Source organism: Vulpes lagopus, chromosome 6 (assembly GCF_018345385.1).
Source record: "Vulpes lagopus strain Blue_001 chromosome 6, ASM1834538v1, whole genome shotgun sequence".
Lineage (NCBI taxonomy): Eukaryota > Metazoa > Chordata > Mammalia > Carnivora > Canidae > Vulpes > Vulpes lagopus.
This window is the reverse complement of record NC_054829.1, coordinates 124951698-124961583: the sequence shown is the minus strand read 5'-3', so window position 1 is coordinate 124961583 and position 9886 is coordinate 124951698. Positions and strand designations below refer to the sequence as shown.

General features: G+C 32.4%; 1 non-coding gene across 1 annotated transcript; it reads right to left on the bottom strand.

Annotated features, from left to right (window-relative positions):
- Positions 1–2488: 2488 nt before the first annotated feature.
- On the bottom strand, positions 2489–2673 carry LOC121494117. Its single transcript, XR_005988751.1, has one exon. It is a non-coding gene; the product is annotated as a U2 spliceosomal RNA (small nuclear RNA).
- Between the last annotated feature and the right edge of the window lie 7213 nt (positions 2674–9886).

The following is a 9886-nucleotide window of genomic DNA, read 5'->3' as shown; positions in this document are numbered from 1 at the left end:
GATAGGTCTAGGAGAGAATGATCCCCCAATTTAGGACTAAAAGAATAAGTAATTGTAATTTTGGAAGCTCTTCTTTTAGTTATGATGAAAATTGACAAGTGAATGGGATTTCTGATCACTGTATTATACTAATAATAGAGGTCTAAAATCCAGGATAGTTTAGTAGTTTCTAATTCATCCACTTAAAGGAAAAAAAAATGTAATGACAGTGAACAAAATTATATTTGGATATGAGCAGGTTTAATGTAATGGTCTTGGGTTTTCAAGAGAATAAAAAATATTAGAGAAATGTCTATTCCTCCTATCAAGGTCCAAAATATATGCATTTTGTGTTTTTAAAAATATTTATAAAAATGGTTGGGTAAACATTATTGAAGGCTAATGTGCCATCAAGGCCAAGATTATCTGATGATCAATAGGAGATAAAAGCTGTCACCATGATGGACTGTGATTGCTAAAGACATTCAGGAACCCAAAGCCATTCAGGATGCAATTAAAAAATAGCTTAGGAAGAAAACACACTATAATGGTAATTTGGGGGAAAAATGCAGAAAGGTTTTCTCCCTTTTATGTTTTTTTTTTTTCTAATTCATTGTATGACTTATGAACATCAAGGAACAAAATGTGCTGTACTGTAAAGAAATTCTGTGTTAAACAGCATTTTATCTTAAAAATGAATAATTTAAAAACTGTTATGAAATAGAAGTCAGATGATAAGCTGCAAATATGTTTACAATATATCAAATGTATTTTTATTAAATATGAGGAAAATAATATTAATGTGTACCCAGATATTTAACCTTTTTAATTCACTAAAATGTGAATTTGAAATATCAATGCATTCTATAAAAAGTGTCATTATTTGGTATAGGATTATGTATTCCAAATATGGGGAAGACATCTATTTTAAAAATGTCAGCTTTTATTAAGAGTTAAATTAACTGGGGATCCCTGGGTGGCTCAGCAGTTTGGCACCTGCCTTCGGCACAGGGTGTGATCCTGGAGTCCCGGCAATGAGTCCCACATCGGGCTCCCTGCATGGAGCCTGCTTCTCCCTCTGCCTGTGTCTCTGCCTCTTTTTCTCTCTCTGTGTCTCTCATGAATAAATAAATAAAATATTTTTTTAAAAAAAGAACTAAATTAACTGAATTTTCTCTATAGGAAAATTAACAAACTCTTGCCCTTAGGATTTACCTATGAATTTTAAAAAAGAGATAGAGACAATAAAATTTTACATATACCTTTTTATTCAATCAATAAAACAATTTAAAGCTTAGATGTTAGTGGTTATTTTAAATTTTTGAGATAGAAAGAACTCAGTTCTACATTAAAAATTTCTAAAGAAGTTTGCTTCTTGTTAAGTATTTGTGGAGCACCTGGGTGGCTCAGTGGTTGAGCATCTGCTGAGCCTCAGGTGTGGTCCTGGGGTCCTGGGATTGAGTCCTGCATCAGGCTCCCCTCAGGGAGCCTGCTTCTCCCTCTGCCTGTGTCTCCGCCTGTCTCTGTGTGTGTCTCTCATAAATAAATAAATAAAACCTTAAAAAAAAAAAAGGGAGAGAGATAAGACTTCGTGGAAAATCCCTTAAGTGAGCATGGCACAATTATGGACTTATATAGTATTTTAGCTGTTGTGAAAAATTTTGAGTTTAATGGTTTAGAATTTGTAACATCAACATACCAGGTGAGCTTTGCTTTTTTTTCTTTTTTCTCCTAATCTAATTCTAAGAATTGTATCTGAATGGCCCTGGATCCTCGAAGATCTTTAGCAAAATATGTAACTCTCCATACATATTTGGTAGCTACCATCTCATGAATGCTGTTAAATTATGGCTTCTAAGAATGTGTCCCATCTCCATTTGTTAAACTCTCTCTTAAAAATAAAATATGATGAAATCAGAGAGGAAAGTAAACCATAAGAGGCTCTTAACCATAGGAAATAAACATGGTTGCTGGAGAGGAGGCGGTTGGGGAATGGGGTAAACCGAGTGATGGGCATTAAGGAGGGCACATGACGTAATGAACACTGGGTGTTATATAAAATTGATGCATCCCTGACCTCTACCTCAGATACCTATAATGCACCATATGTTAATTAATTGAATCTAAATAACAAAACAAAATTAAACTAAACTAAAAAAAAAAATTTGTTCTGTGATTACTCACTCCCTAGCACTAAATTACTTTTCTTTCTCTCTTATATTTTGTATACTACTTACATCTTATCGTATTTGTATGCCCCATCCATGCCTGTTCTATACTTAGATATTTAGTAATTATCTGAGTGAAATTTCAGGATTGCCAAAATGGAAATTTCTGTTTGAAACTGGAGGTTTCTTGTTTTTACAATAAATGTTATTTATAAACTATTTCTACACACTATCTATGCATCAGTCTTATATTTGCTTATAAACTTATCTGGTGACTTAGGTTATTTGATTACAAATTGAGTTCATTATATGCTGTAAATGAAGAATTCCATATATCAATGATTGGGTACAAATTATACCCCAGGTGTACAGGTATGAACATTGTAAATGCTAAATGAATAAATTAATTGACACCATTTCCATTATCTAATAAATTATGGTATAATCTAGCTTTGGATTTCCTTCTTGTCTTTCCTAAAACTTTTACTGTTTTCACTTGATCTTAGCCAAAAGGCCAAGAAGCGATCTATCTTTTCATAGAAATTTACATGTGGCAGAAATTTAAAAATCCTCTATATTTCTTTGTATCCATTTTTTTGAATTTTGGATGGAAAGGTTTTCCTAGTGATTACTTAATCCTAGGAAAGAAATAAAAGCACTATAACACCATAATGATACAAAACCTCATTAAGATAATACATATTTTCATCAAGTTTATGTTATTCAATGTAGCTTTTTGTGTCCCGTTGATGTAAAAACTACAACTCAATATTTTTCTCAATTTGGAAAAGGAAAATCTAAATATAGTGTAGCTAGGGAACAGCTGTCTAGCAATAAAGCATAAACTGAATGGCAAGTGGAGCCCGTGGGTGGCTCAGTCAGTCAGGCATCTGCCTTTGTCTCAGGTCCAGATCCCGGCATCCTGTGATTGAGCCCTGTGTTGGACTCCTTTTTCAGCAGAGGGGGGGGTGGGGGGGTGGTACTTCTCCCTCTCCCTCTGTCCCCTTCTGTCTCTCACTCTTTCTCTCCAAATAAAAAAACCAAAAAACAAAAGAACAAAACAAAACAGCACCCCTCCCCCCAAACAACAACAAAAACACCAAATGGCAAGAAAATAGCATATCAGCCTTGAATTTCAAGCACACTGATTAAACTTTTTCAATTATATTAGCTGCCCTAAATATATATTTTTTACTAACCCTGCCTTTGATGTCAGTTTATAGTCTAGAAAGAAAATGGCACAATTAACAAGATGTATTTACTGTTTTAACAATGAGACCTTTAAAACTATAACTTCATCATTTCTCTGTTCATAAATTCCCCCAAATTATGTTTTGTTTCATCAAATTAAATTTATTTACTACATGAAACTTAAACAAATGATGGCAGAAACTATTAAATCAGTTTGAGTTTCAGAATTCTGATTGATGAATCAAAACCATTTTGTAGAATATAAAAATTTGTACGACAGTCGTGGTATCACTGCCACTGTCTTCTTACGTTGGGCTTTTATCGTCCTGATAAATGGTAAATAACAAGTGCTTTCTTAAGCCTTTCTCTTTTAGGTTAGAGGCTTAAGTTTCAGTAACTATGTACCTTTTTTCCTCAGGATTAGAAATAGAAAAAAGTATGATAATCTCACAGGCATATCTTTCTCCCATTCTTTATAAAATGTCCATTCAACTTTAATAATATCCTTAAATTAATAAAATTAAGTACTGTGCCTGTTCTCAATAATAATGAATTATTTAATCATGCCAATATTGAAATGTAAAAGTAGGCATAAATTTCTGACACTCATTGGTTCTTTTGTAATCTTAGCCTGTCTCGATTTATCATTTATGATTATAATCCTGGATTTTGAACCTAGATTTATTTTAGTCAAATGACTTTGTTTTGCCCTCAGATAATATAGCATGTTCTGATGCAGTACTACCATCAAAATGATCTAATTTTCTATAAATACAGCAACAATGTTTTGAGGTTTTTCTCATATTGTTATTCATTCTTACATTTTCATTTGTTTGTCACTGCCTTTTCTGTTTCTTACTTAGGGAAGAATTTTTTTTTAAATTTTTTTCTTAGGGAAGAATTTTAAAGATTTATTTTATTATCAAACCATGTGTTTTTGAGACAAAAATGGATACTTGTTTTCCTTTTGGCTTATGTGATTAAATTCTTCTTCTACCTTTCTATATTATGATCGTAACTGAGCTTTGCTTATATCTGCATTCTAACATGACCTTTTGATTTGTCTTAATAAGATTGATATTACTGTCTTTGTCATAAAAAGTGGCTTTTGTCACAATAACTTATAAATGTCTTCACAAATCACTTGTAAACATATTCATGATCAGAATTCTAACATAAGTAGTTTTTTTCATCTCCTTAAAAATAGTGAATAGGAAATTTTAATCCTCCAAAAATGATTCTTTTATTTGTCCCTTTTATCTACTTTAAAGACAATTTTGAGTGTCTACCCTGAACATTTGCTTTTTGAAGATTTCTGGATTGAACCCTAAAGGAATGCTTTTCTCTGCAATTACCCTTGTTTATCATCCCTTTGATTTTATTTAACACATTATCTGACAACAAGAAAAGATCCATGACCTTAATCTTACTGAACCTCCTTTATCCATTAGGCAAATGCCTAATTTAACAAATGAGTCTTCTGCTTGCCCTAAAACCAGAAAACTCATTTTTCCTAAAACTAATCAATGAAACAAGTTTAGAGAATCAAATCCCTTTTTTGAGGGGAAGAAATATTAAAAAAAAAAGAAAAAACTAAAAAAGAAAAATCATTAGGTAAGGGCTGTGTTTAAACATGGAAAACACGTTTTAAAACTATGAATCTAGAGCATATAAATATTCTGAATCCTATTAGGATATTGGTACATCAGCACCTGTCACTGGAGTTCCTACACTTAATGTCTAAATTTAATTTTTGTTATTTAAAGATTAACAAACCAGTAGATAATATATATATCTACTAGGTGTCTGAGATATCATACCTTTTTCTTAGAAGCATGTTAAAATAACATTACATAAGATCACCTTGATGTTACATGTACGATGTATGCTTGGCAAAAACTTTCTTGCTCCTGCTTTTTCAAAATTAAAAATCTGAAGAAATTTTACTCTGGTTATATCCTGAATGAGATTCACATAACTTTTTTTTTATTATTCTTTAAATAATTACTGACTTCATTGGCTTACAAAAACAAGGGAACAAAAAAACCCCATAATTTTACAGAAATTTAAGTTTAAACAGCAACAGCAGCAACAAATCATTGAAACACTACGTAAAAGATTTTACCTTGAATGTTATTAATACAAAAAGGATCAAGTCAGGATCACACTTCTCAAGGAGTTTATAGTGTTGTTAGAGATAGTTAGAGATCGTAGATATATATATATATATATATATATATATATATATATATATATATATTACCATTAAATAATGAAAAGCAGATTTTCCGTTAACAAAAACAAATTTTCCAGGACCTCTAGAAATGCATAGATTAAAATAGTAGTTTATGCACATCTTCTGTACTCTTTCTAGAACCATTTCTAATTCTCATTCTTTCCAATAAAGCCTTTTTTTTTCCAATAAAGCCTTTCTTATCTCTATTAGTTATGTTTAGTTGCTCAACAAATAAAGGTTGGGAAGGGCATTTATTTCACTGATACGTACTGAAAAATGGAAAACAAGAATTTCTCTTACAAGACTAAACTTCATTGAGTACTAAAAACAGACCTAGTGGACAAAAAAGAGGCACTGTAATGCACTGAGTCTTATGAAGATTGGAAAAGGAAATTTATTTATGATCCAAAGTACCTCCATGGAGTAGGTTATTTTAACTCTTGTTTTCTTGTTAAACATAATAACATTAAGAATAATAGTTATGAAGAGCTATAAAACCATGACAAAGAGTGATTCATGGATTTCTACTACAGGACCTTATCTTTACAAAGAGTTCTTTCTGCATTTCCACTTGCCACACAAATCAAAGCAAAACAAGCACAACAACAAAAAAGCTATTCACTTTCACTTAAGTTTTATGTTGACACTCTCTAAGAGACTTGGATTGATCTCTCTCTTCCCTCTGAAGTTCTCATGTCCTTGCTGGGTAAGGATCTTGTGACACAGCACTAAATCAGTCATTTACCAACCTATGGATTGACTGGTCGTGTCACTTCTCCTGATAATCCACCGTGAGTATGATGAAGGGGCTATGTGGTAGAGAAAATCGTAAGGCGATGGGCAGAATGGATTTACAAGAGGACTCAAATCTGCCTCCCAAACACAAATCTGACTCAAATGTCTGCCTCCCACCAGTGCCAAGGCTTTTAAATATTATGCTATACTCTGTGTCTGTGAGCACTAATACCATTCACATTCAAGATTCCATCTAATAATTGGAATAAATGATTCCTACAACTAGCATCTTGACCTCCATCAAGTAGTTCTCTCTGTATTTTTCAAAAGGCTGAGTTAGGTGCCTCCATAGTACACTACATGTATGTGTTCTGAAAGTTAAATGTTTCTTAATCATTCATTACCTCACACTTATGTCTTCCAACGAACTAGATTGGCCCTTGAAGGAACTAATTTTAGAGTTCCCTATGTATAGTATGTATACAGGGTATATATACATGTATACCTGTGTGTTTACATCTTCAATACTTAGCCAGATCTGCAGTTGCTATTTAAGTGTTTGGTAAACAATTTAAAATTTAATTTAAGGGAGAAATCTTTTAAAAGAACCTGTTCGAAATAAGCATTTTTAGACTTGCTTTATCATGTTAGAGCTTTATTCTCACAGAAATAGAACTTCCTCAATGCTTGAAACATAACATCTATTCTGTGTGCACCTTTGAGTCGCTGGGCTGAAAATGGTAACATTTGAAGGGAAAAAAGACAATTTATGTCCTATCATGTAACTTGAAAATGGCATGATAAAGATAACTTAAATGTTTTCTTTTATAGCTTCCAAAACTGAGGGGACTGCGCACTGACACTGTCAGTTAACATGGCAAATATTCCTCCTAGGTTAAATGTCAGATATGCTGACTTCCTATAAGAATCAAATTGTACTTTATTTGTATATATTATTCCTAATATTTGTGAGAATATTTGTAAAATTGATTGTCTCCTAATTAGGATGAAAAAAATTAAAGATTTATGTACATTGCTGTTTATTCATTTGTTGTCATGGAATGTACTCTGTTTAATAAATGGAGAAACCACATCTCTTGATGAGAATTAACATTGATACATAGGACCTTAGTCATTGGATAACTAATGACTATAACCTTGCACTTGACATTTAATGACTTTTCCTTTGAAACAGTGATTTTCTATGACAAGCGAAGCAATTTTTAGTTTCTCATCAAGCTATTTAAATTTTAGTGATTCGTGTATCCATGTATCCTTACCAAACAGATGACAAGTTCTTTGAACTTATTCTATATATTTAATATAATTCCCTTTCATGCTAACTCATCTCTCTATTCTATATCCAACACAGACTATGCTTACAATAAATGATTGTTATTTACAAAACTTTATATCTGGACATCACTAAGATGGGGAAAAATATATGCTTACATGATTTTCGGGCAAAACTTCTGGCTGAAACCTCAAATAATTGGTGACACACTCTCTGTTTTATATCTCTTGAAAGAAGTCAACAAAAGTAGTATTTTCAGAAGTGTTTTTAGGTAATGTGCAGTCTTACAAGTATTCTTACAAGTGTAGGTTATTTAAAGATTAATCATTAAGGGATTTGTAGTTAAAGCACTTGAGACAGTGGTATCGAATAAATCAGTTTGAACAGAGCTAGAGGAAATTGATCAAGAGAAACTTAGGTTAAGTGCTTCTAATTTCCTGTGTATTTCCACCAAGTAAAGGAGTGAAAGTAGGACTGGTTTAGGTACCTGTTGATGGGTATGTAGCTGGGAAGTTACTACCATGCAAGTTCAGAATTACTTATGTATTAACAAGGACACAGGCTTTTCAATTTTTAACAAATACCTCTTTCCATTATTTAGTCCTTGCTACTCCGTGACTAGGACTTCTTTATTGTTGATTCTCTTTCTTTTTTCTAACTTAATGCTCACTTTTTATTTTGTTGATATTATTCTCTTGCTCTATTTAAATCAAACAAGAACACCACACTGGGGCACCTGGGTGGCTCAGTTGGTTAAGTGTCTGGCTTTGGCTCGGGTCATGATGTCAGGGTCCTGGGATTGAACCCCACATTGGGTTCCCTGCTCACTGGGGAGTTTGCTTCTCCCTCTCTCTCTGCCACTCCTCCTGCTTGTGCTCTCTGAAAAATAAATAAATAAATAAATAAATAAATAAATAATAAATAAACAAACAAACAAACAAATAAATAAAATCTTTAAGAAGAAAGAAAGAAAATCACACTTACTTTACTTCATATCCTACATAAACCAGCAGGTGACAGACCCTGGAAAGATGAATTGGAAAGCCCTGTGCTTGTGAATGGGGCATAAAGGGTAAAATTCAGAGCCCCAGTGACCTTCATGATGGTGACAGGGGGACAGGTTGCCACAACTTCTTCCTACATATAATTGATAAAAAAAAGCACCTTGACTTGACAAAGAAAATCCAGCAGCATCAGAGATACTCTTTAAAAAGGAGGAGGTTTGTTGTCATAAGGATTATTTCCCCATATTAAAAAAAAAATATTCAGGAAATTGGATACCAAACTATAACCTAAGAAAATGTTGATTCATCAGCAATGGCCCAATAAAATCCTGAAAAGCATAGGCATCTAAGAATATTGATTGCACATCTTTATGCTCAGAAGTTTGTGCATATTTGATACAGACTGTCGAAATGATGAGACCCAAGTAGACTTGAAAATGATTCCTAATTGAAGGGCACCAGTATGGTTCAACCAACCCTATGCTTAGTGAGAATATTCTCTTCCTGAAACGTGTAGCCAGTACTCGCTGAGGCTCTCTATAAAGTATGTCATTTATTATGAATTCTATTCCACAATTTGCAGTCCTATGTCTCAGAATTCTATCTTCTCTTTGTAAATTAGGATTCATGATTGCAGTTTTGCTTTCAAGGACAATGAGTATAGTTAACTTGCCCATACTTTATAACAGCTTTTCCTGAATTTAAAGATCTCTAACTACAATTTTGATGTTTTGTAAAATCAAGAAAAAAACAGATTTTAAATTAACGAGAGGTATTTTGGTAAAGATTACCTAAACACAAATTTTTATAATGCTAATTACATATTAATACTGATCTCATTAACTATGTAAGAATTGAGCATGAATGTGGGTATATAATCTTCTTGGAGTTAATGCATCCCTTGATGAAGTGTCATGTAGTTTGCATTTCTTCTATCAAAATACATATATTTCACTAAAATTTACTATTTATTATAACTTTACTATAATCAGTGTTGAAAATTTTTTCTGTATGTCCTAGATTGAAAGATAGAGATTATCTATCATTTTACAATGTTAATGTATAAGACACTGGTTGGCACCACTATTAATGAAATATTGAATGGGTCCACCATAGCTAAGAAAAAAGAAAGAAAAATACATTGAACTATTACATCCTTTCTTTATCAGAAATGAAGAAATATGGAAAACAGATGCTAAGAATCAGTGCAAACAGCAGCAGTTGTATGATGAATTTGTAAAATGAATTTTTTAGGATATAATATTGAGTTATATTCTTG